The sequence below is a fragment of the Bubalus bubalis genome, chromosome 16, assembly GCF_019923935.1.
Source record: "Bubalus bubalis isolate 160015118507 breed Murrah chromosome 16, NDDB_SH_1, whole genome shotgun sequence".
Taxonomy (NCBI): domain Eukaryota; kingdom Metazoa; phylum Chordata; class Mammalia; order Artiodactyla; family Bovidae; genus Bubalus; species Bubalus bubalis.
In genome coordinates, this window is record NC_059172.1 from 83602538 (window position 1) to 83624210 (window position 21673).

At 38.6% G+C, this 21673-nt stretch overlaps 1 pseudogene; it reads left to right on the forward strand.

Moving 5' to 3' along the window:
* Positions 1-8002: 8002 nt before the first annotated feature.
* LOC102409705 lies at positions 8003-10081 on the forward strand (annotated as a pseudogene).
* The last annotated feature ends 11592 nt before the right edge of the window (positions 10082-21673 follow it).

A 21673-nucleotide genomic window follows, 5' to 3' on the forward strand; every position in this document is an offset into this window, starting at 1 on the left:
GACAGCCTTCAGAATGGGAGAAGATAATAGCAAATGAAACAACTGACAAAGATTTAATCTCAAAAATATACAAGCAACTCCTGCACCTCAATTCCAGAAAAATAAATGATCCAATCAAAAAATGGGCCAAAGAACTAAATAGACATTTCTCCAAAGAAGACATACAGATGGCTAGCAAACACATGAAAAGATGCTCAACATCACTCATTATCAGAGAAGTGAAAATCAAAACCACAATGAGGTACCATTTCATGCCAGTCAGAATGCCTGCTATCCAAAAGTCTACAAGCAATAAATACTGGAGAGGGTGTGGAGAAAAGGGAACCCTCTTACACTGTTGATGGGAATGCGAACTAGTACAGCCACTATGGAGAATAGTGTAGTGATTCCTTAAAATACTAAAACTAGAACTGCCATATGATCCAGCAATCCCACTGCTGGGCATACACACTGAGGAAACCAGAATTGAAAAAGACACATGTACCCCAATGTTCATCACGGCACTGTTTATAATAGCCAGGACATGGAAGCAACGTAGATATCCATCAGCTGATGAATGAATAAGAAAGCTGTGATACATATACGCAATGGAGTATTACTCAGCCATTAAAAAGAATACAGTTCTAATGAGGCGGATGAAAGTGGAGCCTATTATACAGAGTGAAGTAAACCAGAAAGGAAAACACCAATACAGTATACTAATGCATATATAAGGAATTTAGAAAGATGGTAATGATAACCCTGTATGCGAGTGACAAAAGTGACACAGATGTATAGAACAGTCTTATGGACTCTGTCGGAGAGGGCGAGGGTGGGATGATTTGGGAGAATGGCATTCAATCATGTATAATATCATATGTGAAACGAATTGCCAGTCCAGGCTTGATGCATGATACAGGATGTTCAGGGCTGGTGCACTGGAATGACCCAGAGGGATGGTATGGGGAGGGAGGTGGGAGGGGGGTTCAGGATGGGGAACACGTATACACCCGTGGTGGATTCATGTTGATGTATGGCAAAACCAACACAATATTGTAAAGTAATTAGCCTCCAATTAAAATAAATGCATTTATATTAAAAATTTTTAATTGTCTATCTTACCATAAAAAAAGGAAAGAGAGAAAAGGGCAGAAAATGTATTCAATGAAAAAATGGCTGAAAACTTTCCTAACCTAACAGATATTAAGGGCCAGAAATCCCAGAGAGCCAGAAACATCATGAATTCAAAGAGAACCACAAAAAGATATGTAATACTTAAAAAGGCAAAAGTTAAAAATAAAGACAATTTTAATGACAACCAACAACAATAACAACAAAACAGAGTCACATACAAAGGAAACCCCATAAGGCTATCAGCGGAAACTTTGCAGGGTAGAAGGGCATAGCATGATACATTTCACGTATTAAAAGGAAAAAGCCTACAACCAACTCTACCAGGCAAGGTTATCATTGAGAACTGAAGGAAAGATACAGAGCTTGCCAAAAAATTAAAATAATAATAACAAAAACAAACTTTATTACTACTAAATCAGCCCTATAAGAAATGTTAAAGGGCCTTTAGAGAAAAAGAAAAAGCCTCAAAAAAAGAAAAAAATAAGAAATGTCTCACTGCTGCTGCTGCTGCTAAGTCGCTTCAGTCGTATCCGACTCTTTGCGACACCATAGACGGCAGCTCACCAGGCTCCCCATCCCTGGGATTTTCCAGGCAAGAACACTGGAGTGGGTTGCCATTGCCTTCTCCGAATATCTCACTGGCAAATGTAAATATATAGGAAATTCAATGGATCAACCACTTAAGTCAGTATAAAGGTTAAAAGACAAAAACTGTAAAATCAATTATAACTACAGTCAACAACTAAAGGATATACATAGAGATGTAAAATATTACACCAAAACTTAAAATGTAGAGGGGAAAGTAAAAAATATAGAGCTTTTAGAAAGTGTTTAAACTTAAATGACTATTTCAAACAAGTAGATATATTTATAGGTCAATATACATGAAATTCATGGTAACCATAAATCAAAAACCTACAACAGACACAAAAATAAAGAGGAAGGAACCCAAACATAAAAACCAAAGAAAATCATCAAGCCACAGGGAAAACATTAAAAAAGAAGGAAAAAGAGAACTATGAAAACAACAAGAACACAAGTACCAAAATGACAATAAGTGCATACCTGTCAATAATCACTTTAAATGTCAATGGGCTAAATGCTCCAATTCAAAAAGTCTTAAAAGGCAAAGAAGGACATTGTGTAATGATAAAAGGGTCAATTCAAGAAGAGGGTATAACATTCATAAACATACATGCAACTAATACAGGAGCACATAAATATAAAGAAAATATTAACAGACAAAAGAGAAAAATTGACAGTAATGCAAATAGCCACCTATACCAATGGGTAGATCATCCAAACATAAAATCAATAAGGAAACAGTGGCTTTAAATTATATGCTAGATTAGATGGACTTAATACATATCCATAGAACACTCCATCCAAAACCAGTAGAATATACATTCTTTACAAATGCATATGGATCTTTCTCGAGGATAGATAATATGCTAGGTCACAAAACAAGTTGCAATAAATTTAAGATGACTGTAATTATACCAAGCATTTTTAACAACTATAATAATAAGAAACTAAAAACCAGTAACAGGAAGAAAGTTGGGGGGGGGATCACAAACATGTGGAGACTAAGCAATACACTACTAAAAAAACAATGGAGCAACAAAGGAAACAAAACAAAAAAAGGACCTTGAGAAAATGAAAATAGAAACAAGTTTCTCCAAAATCTATGGGATATAGCAAAAGCTATTCTAAGAGAGAAGTTTATACAGATATAGGCTCACCTAAACAAACAATTGTCAGACTTTATTTTTGGGGGGCTCCAAAATCACTGCAGATGGTGATTGCAGCCATGAAATTAAAAGACACTTACTCCTTGGAAGGAAAGTTATGACCAACCTAGATAGCATAGTCAAAAGCAGAGACATTACTTTGCCAACAAAGGTCCATCTAGTCAAGGCTATGGTTTTTCCAGTGGTCATGTATGGGTGTGAGAGTTGGACTGTGAAGAAAGCTGAGCACTGAAGAATTGATGCTTTTGAACTGTGGTGTTGGAGAAGACTCTTGAGAGTCCCTTGGACTGCAAGAAGATCCAACCAGTTCATCCTAAAGGAGTTCAGTCCTGGTGTTCTTTGGAAGGAATGATGCTAAAGCTGAAACTCCAATACTTTGGCCACCTCATGCGAAGAGTTGACTCATTGGAAAAGACTCTGATGCTTGGAGGGATTGGGGGCAGGAGGAGAAGGGGATGACAGAGGATGAGATGGCTGGATGGCATCACCAAATCAATGGACATGAGTTTGGGTGAACTCCGGGAGTTGGTGATGGACAGGGAGGCCTGGAGTGCTGCAATTCATGGGATCGCAAATAGTCAGACATGACTGAGCGACTGAACTGAACTGAAACAAACAAGAAATATCTCAAATCCTTTCCATCTAATGGAATTATTTTTAAAGAGAACAAAGAACAAATAAAGCCCAAAATCAGCAGAAGAAAAGAAATCATGAGAAGAAACAAATATAATAGAGACCAAAAACAAACAAAAAGTTCAGTACAACTAAAAGCTGATTATTTGAAAATATAAGCAAAATCAATAAACCTTCAGGCAGACACATTAAGAAAAAAAGAGGGTCCAAATACACATAATTAGAAATGAAAAAAGTTACAATCAATATCACAGAAATACAAATAATTATGAGATTACTATGAACAGTTATATGATAACAAATTGGTTTAATTTAGAAGCAATGGATAAATTTCCAGAAGTATACACTTGTTCAAGACTGTACCAGAAAGAAATATAAAAACTGAATGTACTGAATACTAGTATTAAACTGAAGCAGTAATCAAAAAACTCCCCCAAAAAAAGTCCAGGACAATAAGACTTCACAGAAGAATTCTACCAAATATTTACAAAAGAGTTTATACCCATTTTTCTCAATGTTCTGCAAAAGTCTGAAGGGACTGGAATACTTCCAAAGGTATTCTACTATGGTCAATATTATCCTGATACCAAAAACAGACAAAGAAACTACAATAAAAGAAAATTAAAAGCCAACAACCCTGATTAACACTCACAAAATTCCTCAACAAAATAGTAACAAACAAAATTCAACCATACTTAAAGAGGATCATACATCATGATAAAGTGGAATTTATTCCAGGGATATAAGGATAATTCAATATCCATATCAATCAACATGACAGAATAAAATTCACCTGATTACCTCAACAGATGCAAAAAAGTATTTGACAGAATGCAACATGCATTTATGATAAAAATTCAACAAAGCTTGTATTAAGGGAACATAGCTAAACATATGTTGAGGGAAGAGAAGAGAAATAGCTCCAGAATGAATGAAGAGGTTTAACCAAAGCAGAAACGATTCCTATTTGCAGATGTATTCCTATTTGCAGAAATATTTCATGAAAAGATGGGCACAATAAAGGACAGAAACAGCAAGGACCTAAAAGATGCAGAAGAGATTAAGAAGAGGTGGCAAGAATACGTGGAAGAACTGTTTTGTTTTTTTTTTAAAGTTTTGATGATGCAGATAACCACAATGGTATGGTCACTCACCTACTTTCTAATTGTGAAAGTAAAGTCCAGTGTTGTAAAAAAACAATATTGCATAGTAATCTGGAATGTTAGGTCCATGAATCAAGGTAAATTGGGTGTGGTCAAACAGGAGATGGCAAGAGTGAACACTAATATTTTAGGAATCCATGAACTAAAATGGATGGGAAAGGGCGAACTTAATTCAGATGACCATTATATCAACTACTGTGGGCAAGAATCCAATGGAATAGCCCTCATAGTCAAAAAAAAAAAAGAGTCCAGAATGCAGTAGTTGGGTGCAGTCTCAAAAATGACAGAATGATCTCGGTTTGTTACCAAGGCAAACTATTCAACATCACAGTAATCCAAGGCTATACCCCAACCACTAATGCTGAAGAAGCAGGAAAACAATAGAATGGGAAAGACTAGAGATCTCTTCAAAAGAATTAGAAATGCAAAAGAAATATTTCATGCAAAGATGGCCACAATAAAGGACAGAAACAGCAAGGACCTAAAAGATGCAGAAGAGATTAAGAAGAGGTGCAAGAATACATGGAAGAACTGTTTCTTCAAAAAAAAGTCTTGATGATGCAGATAACCACAATGGTATGGTCACTCACCTAGAGCCAGGTATCCTGGATTCTGAAGTCAAGTGGGCCTTCAGAAGCATTACTATGAACAAAGTTAGTGGAGGTGGTGGAATTCCAGCTGAGCTATTTCAAATCCTAAAAGATGATCTTGTTAAAACGTTTCACTCAATACATCAGCAAATTTGGAAAACTTAGCAATGGCCACAGGACTGGAAAAAGTCAACTTTAATTCCAACCCCAAAGAAGGGGACTGGCAAAGAATGTTCAAGCTACCACAAATTGTGCTCATTTCACGTGCTAGCAAGGTAATGCACAAAGCTCTTCAAGCTAGGCTTCAACAGTATGTGAAAAAAGAACTTCCAGATATATAAGCTGGATTTTTAAAAGGCAGAGGAATCAAAGATCAAATTGCCAACATTTGTTGGATCATAGAAAAAGCAAAAGAACAGGAAAGCATCTAATTCTGCTTCATTGACTATGCTAAAACCTTTGACTGTGTGGATCACAACAAACTGTGGAAAATTCTTCAAGAGATGGTAATACTAGACTACTTTACCTGGCTCCTGAGAAACCTGTATACAGGTCAAGAAGCAACAGTTAGAACTGGACATGGAACAACAGACTGGTTCCAAATTGAGAAAGGAGTATGTCAAGGCTATATGTTGTCACCCTGCTTATTTAACTTATATGCAGAGTACATCATGCAAAATGCTATGCTAGGTGAATCACAAACTGGAATGAAGATTGTGCAGAGAAATATCAACAACTTCAGATATACAGATGACACCACCCTGATAGCAGAAAGTGAGGAAGAACGGAAGAACCTCTTGATGAAGGTGAAAAAGAAGAGTGTAAAGGCTGGCTGAAAATTTAACATTCAAATCACTAAAATCATGGCATCCAGTCCCATCACACCATGGCAAATATATGGAGAAAAAAATGATAACAGTGACACACTTTATTTTCTTGGGCTCCAAAATCACTGTAGATGGTGACTGCAGCCACAAAATTCAAAGATACTTGCTTCTTGGAAGAAAAGCTAAGATGAACCTAGGCAGTGTATCAAAAAACAGCAACATCACTTAGCCAACAAAGGTCCATATAGTCAAAGTTATGGTTTTTCCAGTAGTCATGTACAGATGTGAAAGTTGGACCATAAAGAAGGCTGATAGTCGAAGAATTGATGCTTTCACACTGTGGTGTTGGAGAAGACTCTTGAGAGTCCCTTGGACAGCAAGGATATCAAACTAGTGAACCTTAAATGGTATCATTGACTCAATGGGCATGCATTTGAGCAAACTCTGGGAGACAGTGAAGGACAGGAATCCTGACGTGTGGCAGTCCATATGATTGCAAGGAATCAGACATGACTGAGTGACTGAACAACAACAACAATCTCAACATAATAAAGGCCATTTATGACAAATCCATATCTAACATCATATTTAATAATGAAAAACAAAGTATTTCCTGTAAGATCAGGAACAAGACAAATAAGCCCAATTTGTGGATTGGGGGCAGGAGGAAAAGGGGACGACAGAGGATGAGATGGCTGGATGGCATCACTGACTTGATGGACATGAGTTTGAGTGAACTCCGAGAGATGGTGATGGACAGGAAGGCTTGGCATTCTGTGATTCATGGGGTCGCCAACAGTCAGACATGACTGAGTGACTGAACTGATTCAATATGTAATTGAAAGTCCTAGACACAACAATCAGACAATTAGAAAAAAAATTTTTTTAAGCAAAATGGAAAAAAGCTCACTGTTCGCAGATGATATTACACTATATATAAAACCTGAAACTGTGATGATATTTTTTTTAATTTTATTTTATTTTTAAACTTTACATAACTGTATTAGATTTGCCAAATATCAAAATGAATCCGCCACAGGTATACATGTGTTCCCCATTGGCTATGTTTAGTGTTAGTTGCTCAGTCATGTCTGATTCTTTGCAACCCATGGACTGTAGCCCACCAGGCTCCTCTGTCCATGGAATTCTCCAGGTAAGAATAAATTTTTCAGGATATGAGATTAATATACAGAAATTTATTGTTTTTCTATACACTAGCAATTTACTACCAGAAAGAGAAATCAAGAAAATAATGTCATTTACAACTAAATCAAGAGGAATAAAATACCTAGGATAATTAAGGAGGCTAACTAAGGAAGTAAAAGACCTATACTTTGAAAACTAGAAAACAATGATGAAGGAAATTCAAGACAATGAAAATAAGTGGAAATGTATCCTATGTTCATAAATTGGGAGAATTAATTTTGTTTAAGTGACCATACTAACTAGGCAATCTACAGCCTCAGTGCAATTTCTATCCAAATACCCAGAATATTTTTTTTTAACAGAATTAGAACAAATAATCTTAAAATTATATGGCACAACAAGATACCCTGAATAGCAAAAGCAACCTTGAAGAGAAAAGAAAAAACTAGGGGTATCAGGCTCCCTGGCTTCAGACTATACTACAAAGCTACAGTAAGCAAAACAGTATAGTACTGGCACAAAAATAGACACAGAAATCAAAAGAACAGAGTAGAGAGCCCAGAAATAAACTTATGCACACAAGGTAAAAAAGACAAATGTATACAATGGAGAAAACACAGTCTCTTCAATAGTTGTGCTAGGAAAACTAGACAGCTACATGTAAAAGAATGAAACTAGACCATTTTCTTACAGTGAGTACAAAAATAAATTTAAAATGGATTAAAGAACTAAGGGTGAGATCTGTAACCATAAAACTCCTAAAATAACATATGGGCAGTATGCTCTTTGACATCAGTTTTAGTCATAATTTTGAGGTACTCTGTCTCCTCAGGCAAGAGAACAAAAACAAAAATAAATGGGACCTAGTCAGATGTAAAAACATTTTCACAGCAAAGGAAACCTTTAACAAAACTAAGAGGCAACCTATTGGATGAAAGAAGATATTTGTAAATGGCATGTCTGATAAGAAGTTAATATTCAAAATATATTTTAAAATTATACAAACAAATATTTTAAAATGAACAATTTAATTTAAAAAACAGTCTGGCACCCACCCTGCCATGTCCCCAGAGCTCTGGCCCAGGTGCACAGCCATGTCTCAGGAGCATCGGCTAGGCGGGCAGTCATTAAACTGGGAAGGTGTCTCTGTACAATGACCTGGGAATGAAGACCAGTGACTCAAAAATATAAGGCTGGTCCATAACTTTCAAACTTCTGCAATCTCAGCTCCAGATGAAGAAGGCAGCTCTCACTCAGACCAAGACCCAGAGGACAATACAAAGTACAGTCTTAGGTTCAGTAATCAACCTGAAGCAAGGTGATTCTTCAAGTGAGCAGCAGATCCCCCTCTGCACTTAGCCATGGGACTCAAGAAGCTTGTTCCCAGGTTGTTTTCGGCAGAAGGTTTGATCCTCTTATCTGATGAATATGAGCCCAGGTTTCCTAACGATTATGAGAAAGTAGTGAAGCACAAAAGAGAGAAGCAACAGATACAGTGGGAGCTGGAAAGACAGAAGGAAATAGAAGAGAGAAAAGAAATGTAAAGACAGACATGAAGCTAGTGGGTTTTCCAGGTGACCAGAACCAGATTCTGATGAAGATTATAATCAAGAGAGGAGCAAGATGGGTGGAGCTGCCATCACACCATCCACTTCTCTTATAGAAAAGGACAAAGAGTTACCCATGAAGAGGATTCAAGACCTTGCTCACAGTCTTCCAAAGGTGCTATTCCTCCCCCAGTGTACAAGGAATAAGACAAATCCAGATCCCCAGTCAGCCTCAGCAACTCCTTCTTCATCAACATGGGGGTAGGGTAGCATATAAAATCATGCAGAAGTTTAGCTTCTGGGAAGGCCATAGTCTTAGGAAGCACCAGCAGGGCCTGAGAGCCACACTGTCAGTGGAGACCAGCAAGTTGTGTGTGTGGGGCGGGGGCGCGGTGGCGGGGAGAGGGGCACAGCAAGATCATATGCCTGACACCATCAAGAAAGATTCAGCCAAAAAATTGGATTTAAATTCATTAACTGAAATACTTGTGTCCTACCAAAGTGGTCCCACTCAAGAACATGATTGGTGCAGGAGAGGTGGATGAAGACTTGGAAGTTGAAATCAAGGAATAGTGTGAAAAATACGGCAAAGTTGAAAAATATGTGATATTTGAAATTACTGGTACCCTTGATTGTAGGAGACAGGAAGAATAAAAGAAAAGCAGGCCCTGGCAAGGGCCACAAAAGAAATTTATAATTATTGATAAACTGGATGCTATAAGGCATGAAACTCTTGGAACAAGTCAAGAGGGAACAGTTCATAATTTTGAAAACAAGATATGATCCTGGGGTTGGAAAACCGACCCCAGACTGTTTCTCAACTGGCGTCTCAGAGTCATATGTTTTATGTATCTGGTGGAAAATCTATAGATAAGAATATTAGTTACTGATTTCTTATTGATTACTGTTTCCTAATTGCTCAATGGTTAATGATCATTTTGTTCTTTGGCCCTGAAGGCCACATGAGTTATACTTTCATTCATGGCTGAAAGTATAATAAAGTATAATAAAGCTGGCTTGGATTCAGTTTCGGCACCTTCACCTTGGCACAGTGTTGGTCCCCTGATCCTCGCTTTTCTCTGAATTCTTGTGTCTCATTTCTCATTCTCTTGCCATATCGCGCTTTCAGAAACACTGCTTGTCAAGCTGGTCTTGACACTTGATGATGAAACAGTATGAATATTTTTAGAATTCCAGAGGGTTGAGTCTGTTGATGATCTGAATGGGAGGTATTTTGGGGGACAGGTGCTCAAAACATGTTTCTACAATTTAGATAGATTCACGGCCTTGGATTTGGCAGAACAAGTTTGATTTTAAAAACTAGAGCCTGAATCATCTCCAGTGATCCTTCAGTGAACTGCAGACTGAGCAGAGGAGAACAAGGCAACAGGCAGCCTTAATGGCTGTGGGCACAGGGAAGGACTTCTAAGACATATGTTGACTGATTCTTTTATTTTGTGGTTTTTTAATATAGCATAAAAATCCTTCTGAAACACACACACACACACACACATATATATATAGTCAATATGGATATGTTCAACATCACTAATCACCCAGAAATAGACATAAAAAGCATGGTGAGAGGACAGCAGAAGATGGCAGAGGAGTAAAACAGGGATATTGCCAGCCTCCCCACAATATATACCAAAAACTCATCAAGATATAGAACAACTCCTACAAAGCAACCTCTAGGTGACAGCGGAAGACCACAGGCCTCCAGAGGGGCAGGCTAAGCTCCCTGGAATGAAGTAGGAGAGAGGATGGAGACATAAAGAGGGAAAAGACAAAGAACTTCTAGACGGTTCCCATCTAGATGGTGCCCTGAAGGAAGGGAGGAATCATGAAGCAGAAAGATTTCCTAGTGTACTAGGAAACTCCCTCACAGGTGGGCCAAAGTGGGAGCTGCAGAATCTTGGAAAACTGGGCAAAGCAGGGACTTGGAGGCCAAAGAACAGAGAAAGCTGCACTTCTCAGCCCATAAACAGCTCACAGATTGTGCTCCCCGCCCCAGACAGTGGGTTTGGGGAATCAAGAGAGGCCCACAGAAGCCCTGTGGTGCAGATGGTGGGAACAGGGTGCCGAGAGAAGAGTGGCATAAAAACCTTTCCAGTGCACACAAACCTCAGAGCGGTACAGAGCGGGGGCTTGTGAGCCAAAACAAGTGCACATAAGCCCGGAGACATAAAGGGCGGGCCGGGGGAACCGGAACAAGTGAACACAGCCTTGCAACACAGAGCGTGGGCTCAGGAGGCTGAGGGAAGCCCACAAAAGCCTCCACAATGTAGAGGGCAGTATCAGGGAGAAGAGAAAAGATCCACACAAGCCCCTACCTAGCAGACTTTGGCCTGCAGTGCAAGGTGGGACCAGGTAATAGAAGCACCAGCAAAGATTCCAGGGACAAATAGTGGGCTGGTGGCAATGAAGATATGCTGAGCGGGCGGCTTTGATGCAGCTGCAGAAATAGAGGTGTCTAACACTGCCAAAGCCAGAAGGACTCCCCAAAGACATGCTGAACCCATGGACACCCCAAAACCTGCTACTGAACACTGAAATGCCCTCCAGAGAGATGAGATCCAGCTCCATCAACAAGAACACAGTCACAAGTTCCCTAAACCAGAAAAACATCACAGGACACTAATCCAACCTCATCCACGGGGGCAGACTCCACAACCAAGACGAATTATGACCTCCAGAAGAGAATTTTTTTTTTTCTTATAAATAATTCTGTTTATTCCTCCTACAGATTTCTACCTTCACATTAGCCTTTTGTGGTGCTGTGGAGCTTTGCTCTGTTTTTCTTCTTAAAAAAAAAAAAAAAAAATTCTAAGATTTTTTTCTTTTCTTTTTTTCTGTTTCACTCTTTTCTGTGATTATTCTGATTTTGTTTTTTATATTTTTGACTGCTTTTCTTATAGTTCTTTGCTGGCTATAGCTATTCCTGAATATATATAAATCTTTTTCACATACATCTATTTATCTTTGCTTTTCTAATTTTTTTCTGTTCTACTTTTTTACCCTTTTTCCACCCCTTCCTTTTCTCTCCCTTCTATTTTTCCCGTCTTTTTCTTTTCCATTTTTTTCCCTTCACTCTTTATTTTTCATCATGTAAGTTAAATTGTTGAGTTCTCTTTGTTATATTCTCCATTGGCACTCTGCTCAGGCTGTTTTCCTGATTGAGCAATAACTAGCTCAATTTTGGTTTCCCTTGTTCACCAACTCAGTCTCCCATACTTTTTTCTTTAGAATACTTTGGTTATAACTGTGTGTGGAAATGTGTGTATATGTCCCATTATTTCTGTAATTATATGCTTGATCTCCTTCCACTAGAACACAGACACAAGTCATCCCTAACAAGAAATAGACAGAAACCATTCAACCAACCTTTCCTTTTAAGGGAAAAAACCAAAAGGAAGAAGAAATACAATCCTAAAGCCTAGAAAAAGGAGACCTCAAGAAGAGCAAGATAGGGGGAAAAAATTAAAAGATAGAGAAATACAACACAATGAAAGAACAAGGTATAAACTCATAAGACCAAATAAATGCAGAGAAAGTAAGCAATCTACCTGATAGAGAAATCAGAATGATGATAGTAAAGATGTTCCAAAGACTTCAAAAATAGAATGGAGAAAATGAAATAAACAATTCACACAATTAATAAAATCACCAATGACATAGATGAAAGAAAGAATAAGCAAACAGAGATGAATAACAAAATTACTGAAATTAAAAATATTCTAGAAGCAACCAATAGCAGGATAACTGAGACAGAAGAATGGATATGTGAGCCAGAGATAGAATGGCGGAAATAACTGCTAAAAGAAGAATAAAGAAAAAGAATGAAAAGAATTGAGGATAGCCTCAGAGACTTTTGAGACAATGTTAAATGCACCAAAATTTGAGTTATAGTGGTCACAGAGGAAGAAGAAGAAGAAAAGAAAGGCACTGAGAAATTTTTTTGAAGAAATGATAGTTGAAAACTTCCCCAACATGGGAAAGGAAATAGTTAATCAAGAAGCACAAGAGAGTCACTTACAGGGTAAGCCCAAGGAGAAACACATCAACACACATATTAATCAAGCTAACAGAGACTAAACACAAAGAATATTAAAAGCAGCAAGGGAAAAGCAACAAGTAACATACAAGGGAAAACCCATATGATTAAAAGCATATCTTTCAGCAGAAACTCTGCAGGCCAAAGGGAATGTCAGGATATACTGAAAGTACTTAAAGAAAACAATCTACAACCAAGATTACTATACCCTGCAAAGATCTCATTCAGAATTGATGGATAGAGAGGGAGGAGCTAAGATGGCGGAGGAATAGGACGGGGAGAACACTTTCATCCCCACAAATTCATCAAAAGAACATTTAAATGTCGAGTAAATTCCACAAAACAACTTCTGAATGCCGTCAAAGGACATCAGGCACACAGAAAAGCAACCCATTGTCTTCAAAAGGAGGTAGGAAAAAATATAAAAGACAAAAAGAAAAAAAAAAAAAAAAAATATATATATATATATATATATATATACATATACATATAAAAGACAAAAAAAGAGAAAAAGAGGGAGGGATGGAGCTCCGTCCCGGGAAGGGAGTCTTAAAAAGAGAGAAGTTTCCAAACACCAGGAAACATTCTCACTGCCGAGTCTATGCCGAGCCTTGGAAGCACAGAGGGCTACATAACAGGGAGGAAAAATAAATAAACAATTAAAACCCACAGATTACGAGCCCTATGGTAACTCCCCCAGTGGAGAAGCAGCGCAGACGCCTGCATCCGCCATTAGCAAGCAGGGGCTGGGCAGGGAGGCATGGCATGGGCTGCGTCGCTTATGAATAACCCGAGAGCTACCTGAGTGAAATAATTTGGGCTAGCAAACCAGACTGTGGGATATCTACCACGCAAAAAGCCAGCCCTAACCTAAGACACCGCCAGGCCCATGCACAAAACCAAGGACTGAACAGAGCTAGCGGCTGCAGACCATCCCCCTCCAGTGACAGGCAGCCAGAGCCAGAAGGGGGCAATCGCAGCCCCAGAGAGACATTATCTACAAAACTGTAAGCAGGGTTCTTTGCTAACTAAAACTTCTTGGGGTTCTGGACAGTCAACATCTGCCTGAGAAGGTGTGCCAGTTGTACACCCAGATAACCGAGCAACGGGGAGGTGATAAGTCGCAGCAACCGTGCTCGCCAAACACCTCATCACCTGAGCTGCTCGGACCTGGGAAGGGCACAAAATGCAGGCCCAACTGAGTCTGTGCCTCTGAGGACTACCCGAGTGCCTGAACCTGAGCGGCTTAGACCTGGGAGGTGCAAGCAGCCCAGGGCCAGCCGCGGATGGTTCCTGGAGGAGCAACCTAGAGCCTGAGCAGAGTGGGCAGGGAGGCTACACTCGCCATGAGTGGGGGCAGGCCCAGTGTGGCTGAGGCACTGCAAGCACACACCAGTGTTATTTGTTTGCAGCATCCCTCTATCCGCACAGCACGTCTGAACAAGTGAGCCGTAAAAAAAAAAAAAGTGTCCACCGCCCCCCCTCCCCTACTTTGTATCAGGGCAAATATCAGACACTGAAGAGACCAGCAAACAGAAGAAGCTATAACAGAGGGAACCTCCTTGGAAGCAACAGGCAATAGATTAAAACCCTGTGGTTAGTACTGACTATATAGGAAGGGGCCTATAGATCTTGAGAAATATAAGCCAGAAAAAGGAACTAGCCAAAAATGAACTGACCCCACAATACCCACAACAACATCAGAGAAAGTCCTAGATATATTTTTACTATATTTACGATCATTCTTTCTTTCTTTTTTTTTAATTTTTTTTAAAATTTTTAAGTCCTCTATTACTCCTTTAATTTTCACTTTTATAACCTACTATTACTTTGCAAAAAAAAAAAAAAAAAAAGAAGACCCCTTTAAAAAAAAAAAAGCAAACTTCATATATATATATTTTTATCATTTTTGTGACCTTGTTTTTTTTTCTTTTTCTCTTCCTTTCTTTTTTTTTTTCTTCTTTTCTTTAACATTGTATTTTTGAAATTCCAAACTCTGCTCTAGATTTTTAATTTATGCTTTTTGGTATTTGTTATCAATTTTGTACCTATTTTTTTTTATAACTTTGTGACTTTTTTTTCTCTCTTTCTTTCTCTTCATCTTTTCTTTAACATTGTATTTCTGAAATTCCAAACTCTACTCTAGATTTTTAATTTATGCTTTTTGGTATTTGTTATCAATTTTGTACCTATATCTTCTTTATAATTTTTGTGACTTTGTTTGTTTGGTTTTTTTTTTCCTCTTTCTTTTTCTTCTTCTTTTCTTTAACATTGTATTTTTGAAATTCCAAACTCTAGATTTTTAACTTTTGCTTTTTGGTATTTGTTATCAATTTTGCACCTATATTTTCTTTATACTTTTTGTGACTTTGTTTTTTTTTTTCTTTTTTCTTTTTCTCTCTTTCTTTTCCTTTTTCTTTTCTTTAACATTGTATTTTTGAAATTCCAAACTCTACTCTAGATTTTTAATTTTTGCTTTTAGGTATTTGATACCAATTTTGTACCTTTAAGAACCCAATCTTCAGTACTCATTTTTTACTAGGGAGCGAGATTACTGGCTTGACTGCTCTCTCCCCCTTTGGACTCTCCTTTTTCTCCACCAGGTTGCCTGTGTCTCCTCCCTAACCCCTCTCTACTCTACCCAACTCTGTGAATTTCTGTGTGTTCCAGACGGTGGAGAACACTTAGGGAACTGATTACTGGCTGGATCTGTCTCTCTCCTTTTCATTCCCCCCTTTTATCCTCCTGGCCACCTCTGTCTCCTTCCTCCCTCTTCTCTTCTCTGTATAACTCCGTGAACATCTCTGAGTGGTCCAGTTGTGAAATGCACATACGGAAGTGATTACTGGTTAGCCCGCTCTCTCCTCTATTGATTCCACCTCATCTCATTCGGGTCACCTCTAACTCCCTCCTCCCTATTCTCTTCTCTTCTCCATGTAATGCTGTGAACCTCTCTGGGTGACCCTCAGGGTGGAGAAACTTTTCATCTTTAAACTAGATGTTTTATCAATGGTGCTGTATAGAAGGAGAAGTTTTGAGACTACTGTAAAAATAAGACTGATAACTGGAAGCAAGAGGCTTAAGTCCAAACCCGGACTCCAGGGAACTCCTGACTCCAGGGAACATTAATTGACGAGCTCATCAAATGCCTTCATACCTACACTGAAACAAAGCACCACACAAGGGCCAACAAGTTCCAGGGCAAGACATACCAAGCAAATTCTCCAGCAACACAGGAACACAACCCTGAGCTCCAATACACAGGCTGCTCAAAGTCACCCCAAAACCATAGACATCTCATAACTCATTACTGGACACTTCATTGCACTCCAGAGAGAAGAAATCCAGCTCCACCCACCAGAACACTGACACAAGCTTCCCTAAGCAAGAAACCTTGACAAGCCACCTGTACAAACCCACACACAGCGAGGAAATGCCACAATAAAGAGAACTCCACAAACTGCCAGAATACATAAAGGACACCCCAAACTCAGCAATTTAAACAAGATGAAGAGACAGAAGTATACCCAGCAGGTAAAGGAACAGGATAAATGCCCACCAAACCAAACAAAAGAGGAAGAGATACGGAATCTACCTGATAAAGAATTCCGAATAAGGATAGTGAAATTGATTCAAAATCTTGAAATCAAAATGGAATCACAGATAAATAGCCTGGAGACAAGGATTAAGAAGATGCAAGAAAGGTTTAAAAAGGACCTAGAAGAAATAAAAAAGAGTCAATATATAATGAATAATGCAATAAATGAGATCAAAAACACTCTAGAGGCAACAAATATTAGAATAACAGAGGCAGAAGATGGGATTAGTGAATTAGAAGATAGAATGGTAGAAATAAATGGATCAGACAGGAAAAAAGAAAAACGAATTAAAAGAAATGAGGACATCCTCAGAGACCTCCAGGACAATATTAAATGCTACAACATTCGAATCATAGGGGTCCCAGAAGAAGAAGACAAAAAGAAAGACCATGAGAAAATACTTGAGGAGATACTAGTTGAAAACTTTCCTAAAATGGGGAAGGAAATAATCACTCAAGTCCAAGAAACCCAGAGAGTCCCAAACAGGATAAACCCAAGGTGAAACACCCCAAAACACATATTAATCAAATTAACAAAGATCAAACACAAAGAACAAATATTAAAAGCAGCAAGGGAAAAACAACAAATAACACACAAGGGAATTCCCATAACAGCTGCTCTTTCAACAGAAACTCTTCAAGCCAGGAGGGAATGGCAAGACATACTTAAAGTGATGAAAGAAAATAACCTACAGCCTAGATTATTGTACCCAGCAAGGATCTCATTCAAATATGAAGGAGAAATCAAAAGCTTTACAGACAAGAAAAAGCTGAGAGAATTCAGCACCAACAAACCAACTCTCCAACAAATACTAAAGGATATTCTCTAGAAAGGAAACACAAAAAGGGTGTATAAATTAGAACCCAAAACAATAAAGTAAATGGCAATGGGATCATAGCTATCAATAACTACCTTAAACATAAATGGGTTGAATGCCCCAACCAAAAGACAAAGACTGGCTGAATGGATACAAAAACAAGACCCCTACATAGGTTGTCTACAAGAGACCCACCTCAAAACAGGGGACACATACAGACTGAAAGTGAAGGGCTGGAAAAAGATTTTCCATGCAAATAGGGACCAAAAGAAAGCAGGATTAGCAATACTCATATCAGATTAAATAGACTTTAAAACAAAGGCTGTGAAAAGAGACAAAGACGGTCACTACATAATGATCAAAGGATCAATCCAAGAAGAAGATATAACAATTATAAATATATATGCACCCAACATAGGAGCACCACAATATGTAAGACAAATGCTAACAAGTATGAAAGGGGAAATTAACAATAACACAATAATAGTGGGAGACATTAATACCCCACTCACACCTATGGATAGATCAACTAAACAGAAAATTAACCAGGAAACACAAACTTTAAACGACACAATAGACCAGTTGACCTAATTGATATCTATAGGGCATTTCATCCCAAAACAATGAAATTCACCTTTTTCTCAAGCGCACACAGAACCTTCTCCAGGATAGATCACATCCTGGGCCATAAATCAAGCCTTGGTAAATTCAAAAAAATAGAAAGCATTCCAAGCATCTTTTCTGACCACAATGCAGTAAGATTAGATCTCATTACAGGAGAAAAACTATTAAAAATTACAACATATGGAGGCTGAACAACACGCTGCTGAATAACCAACAAATCACAGATGAAATCAAAAAAGAAATAAAAAATTGCATAGAAATGAATGAAAAAGAAAACACAACAACCCAAAACTTATGGGACACTGTAAAAGCAGTCCAGCCCCAACCAGTAATGCTGAAGACGCTGAAGTTGAAAGGTTCTATGAAGACCTACAAGACCTTTTAGAACTAAAAGACCTTTAGAACTAACCCCAAAAAGATGTCCTTTTCATTATAAGGGACTGGAATGCAAAAGTAGGAAGTCAAGAAACACCTGGAGTAACAGGCAAATTTGGCCTTGGAATATGGAATGAAGCAGGGCAAAGACTAATAGAGTTTTGCCAAGAAAATGCACTGGTCATAACAAACACCCTCTTCCAACAACATAAGAGAAGACTCTATACATGGACATCACCAGATAGTCAACACCGAAAACAGATTGATTATATTCTTTGCAGCCAAAGATGGAGAAGCTCTATACAGTCAGCAAAAACAAGACCAGGAGCTGACTGTGGCTCAGACCATGAGCCCCTTATTGCCAAATTCAAAATTAAATTGAAGAAAGTAGGGAAAACCACTAGACCATTCAGGTATGACCTAAATCAAATCCCTTATGATTATACAGTGGAAGTGAGAAATAGATTTAAGGGCCTAGATGTGATAGATAGACTGCCTGATGAACTATGGAATGAGGTTCGTGTCATTGTATAGGAGAAAGGGATCAAGATCACCCCATAGAAAAGAAATGCAAAAAAGCAAAATGGCTGTCTGGGTAGGCCTTACAAATAGCTGTGAAAAGAAGAGTAGCGAAAAGCAAAGGAGCAAAGGAAAGATATAAGCATCTGAATGCAGAGTTCCAAAGAATAGCAAGAAAAGATAAGAAAGCCTTCTTCAATGATCAATGCAAAGAAATAGAGGAAAACAACAGAATGGGAAAGACTAGGGATCTCTTCCAAAAAAATCAGAGATACCAAAGGAATATTTCATGCAAAGATGAGCTCGATAAAGGACAGAGATGGTATGGACCTAACAGAAGCAGAAGATATTAAGAAGAGATGGCAAGAATACACAGAAGAACTGTACAAAAAAGATCTTCAGGACCCAGATAATCACGATGGTGTGATCACTCACCTAGAGCCAGACATCCTGGAATGTGAAGTCAAGTGGGCCTTAGAAAGCATCACTACGAACAAAGCTAGTGGAGGTGATGGAATTCCAGTTGAGCTATTTCAAATCCTGAAAGATGATGCTGTGAAAGTGCTGCACTCACTATGCCAGCAAATTTGGAAAACTCAGCAGTGGCCACAGGACTGGAAAATGTCAGTTTTCATTCCAATCCCAAAGAAAGGCAATGCCAAAGAATGCTCAAATTACCGCACAATTGCACTCATCTCACACACTAGTAAAGTAATGCTCAAAATTTTCCAAGCCAGGCTTCAGCAATATGTGAACCATGAACTTCCTGATATGCAAGCTGGTTTTAGAAAAGGCAGAGGAACCAGAGATCAAATGCAATGTCTGCTGGATCATGAAAAACAAGAGAGCTCCAGAAAAACATCTATTTCTGCTTTATTGACTATGCCAAAGCCTTTGACTTTGTGGATCACAATAAACTGTGGGAAATTCTGAAAGAGATGGGAATACCAGAACACATGATCTGCCTCTTGAGAAATGCAGGTCAGGAAGCAACAGTTAGAACTGGACATGGAACAACAGACTGGTTCCAAATAGGAAAAGGAGTATGTCAAGGCTGTATATTGTCACCCTGTTTATTTAACTTCTATGCAGAGTACATCATGAGAAATGCTGGACTGGAAGAAACACAAGCTGGAATCAAGATTGCCAGGGGAAATAGCAATCACCTCAGATATGCAGATGACACCACCCTGATGGCAGAAAGTGAAGAGGAACTAAAAAGCCTCTCGATGAAAGTGAAAGTGGAGAGTGAAAAAGTTGGCTTAAAGCTCAACATTCAGAAAACGAAGGTCATGGCATCTGGTCTCACCACTTCATGGGAAATAGATGGGGAAACAGTGGAAACTGTGTCAGACTTTATTTTTCTGGGCTCCAAAATCACTGCAGATGCTGACGGCAGCCATGAAATTAAAAGATGCTTCCTCCTTGGAAGGAAAGTTATGACCAACCTAGATAGCATATTCAAAAGCAGAGACATTACTTTGCCCACAAAGGTTCATCTAGTCAATCTGTGGTTTTTCCTTGGTCATGTATGGGTGTGAGAGTTGGACTGTGAAGAAGGCTGAGTGCCGAAGAATTGATGCTTTTGAAGTGTGGTGTTGGAGAAGACTCTTGAGAGTCCCTTGGACTGCAAGGAGATCCAACTAGTCCATTCTGAAGGAGATCAGCCCTGGGATTTCTTTGGAAGGAATTATGCTAAAGCTGAAACTCCAGTACTTTGGCCACCTCATGTGAAGAGTTGACTCATTGGAAAAGACTCTGATGCTGGGAGGGATTGGGGGCAGGAGGAGAAGGGGACCACAGAGGATGAGATGGCTGGATGGCATCACTGACTCGATGGACATGGGTCTCAGTGAACTCTGCGAGTTGGTGATGGACAGGGAGGCCTGGCATGCTGCGATTCATGGGGTCGCAAAGAGTCAGACACGACTGAGCGATTGATCTGATCTGATCTGAAGGGGAAAGTTTATAGCAATACAGGCATACCTCAAAAAACAAGAAAAAAGTCAAATAATCTAACTCTGCACCTGAAGCAACTAGAAAAGAAAGAAATGAAGAACCCCAGGGTTAGTAGAAGGAGAGAAATCTTAAAAATTAGATCAGAAATAAATGCAAAAGAAACAAAAGAGACCATAGGGAAAATCAATAAAGCCAAAACTGGTTCTTTGAAAGGATAAATAAAATTGACAAACCATTAGTAAGCCTCATCAAGAAACATAGGCAGAAAAATCAAATCAATAAAATTAAAAATGAAAATGGAGAGATCACAACAGACAACACAGAAATACAAAGGATCGTAAGAGACTACTATCAGCAATTATATGGCCAATAAAATGGACAACGTGGAAGAAATGGACAAATTCTTAGAAAAGTACAACTTTCCAAAACTGGACCAGGAAGAAATAGAAAATCTTAAAGACCCATCACAAGCACGGAAATTGAAACTGTAATCAGAAATCTCCAGCAAACAAAAGCCCAGGTCCAGACGGCTTCACAGCTGAATTCTACCAAACATTTAGAGAAGAGCTAACACCTATCCTACTCAAACTCTTCCAGAAAATTGCAGAGGAAGGTAAACTTCCAAACTCATTCTATGAGGCCACCATCACCCTAATACCGAAACCTGACAAAGATGCCACAAAAAAAGAAAACTACAGGCCAATATCACTGATGAACATAGATGCAAAAATCCTTAACAAAATTCTAGCAATCAGAATCCAACAATACATTAAAAAGATCATACACCATGACCAAGTGGGCTTTATCCCAGGGATACAAGGATTCTTCAATATCCGCAAATCAATCAATGTAATACACCACATTAACACATTGAAAAATAAAAACCATATGATTATCTCAATAGATGCAGAGAAAGCCTTTGACAAAATTCAACATCCGTTTATGATCAAAACTCT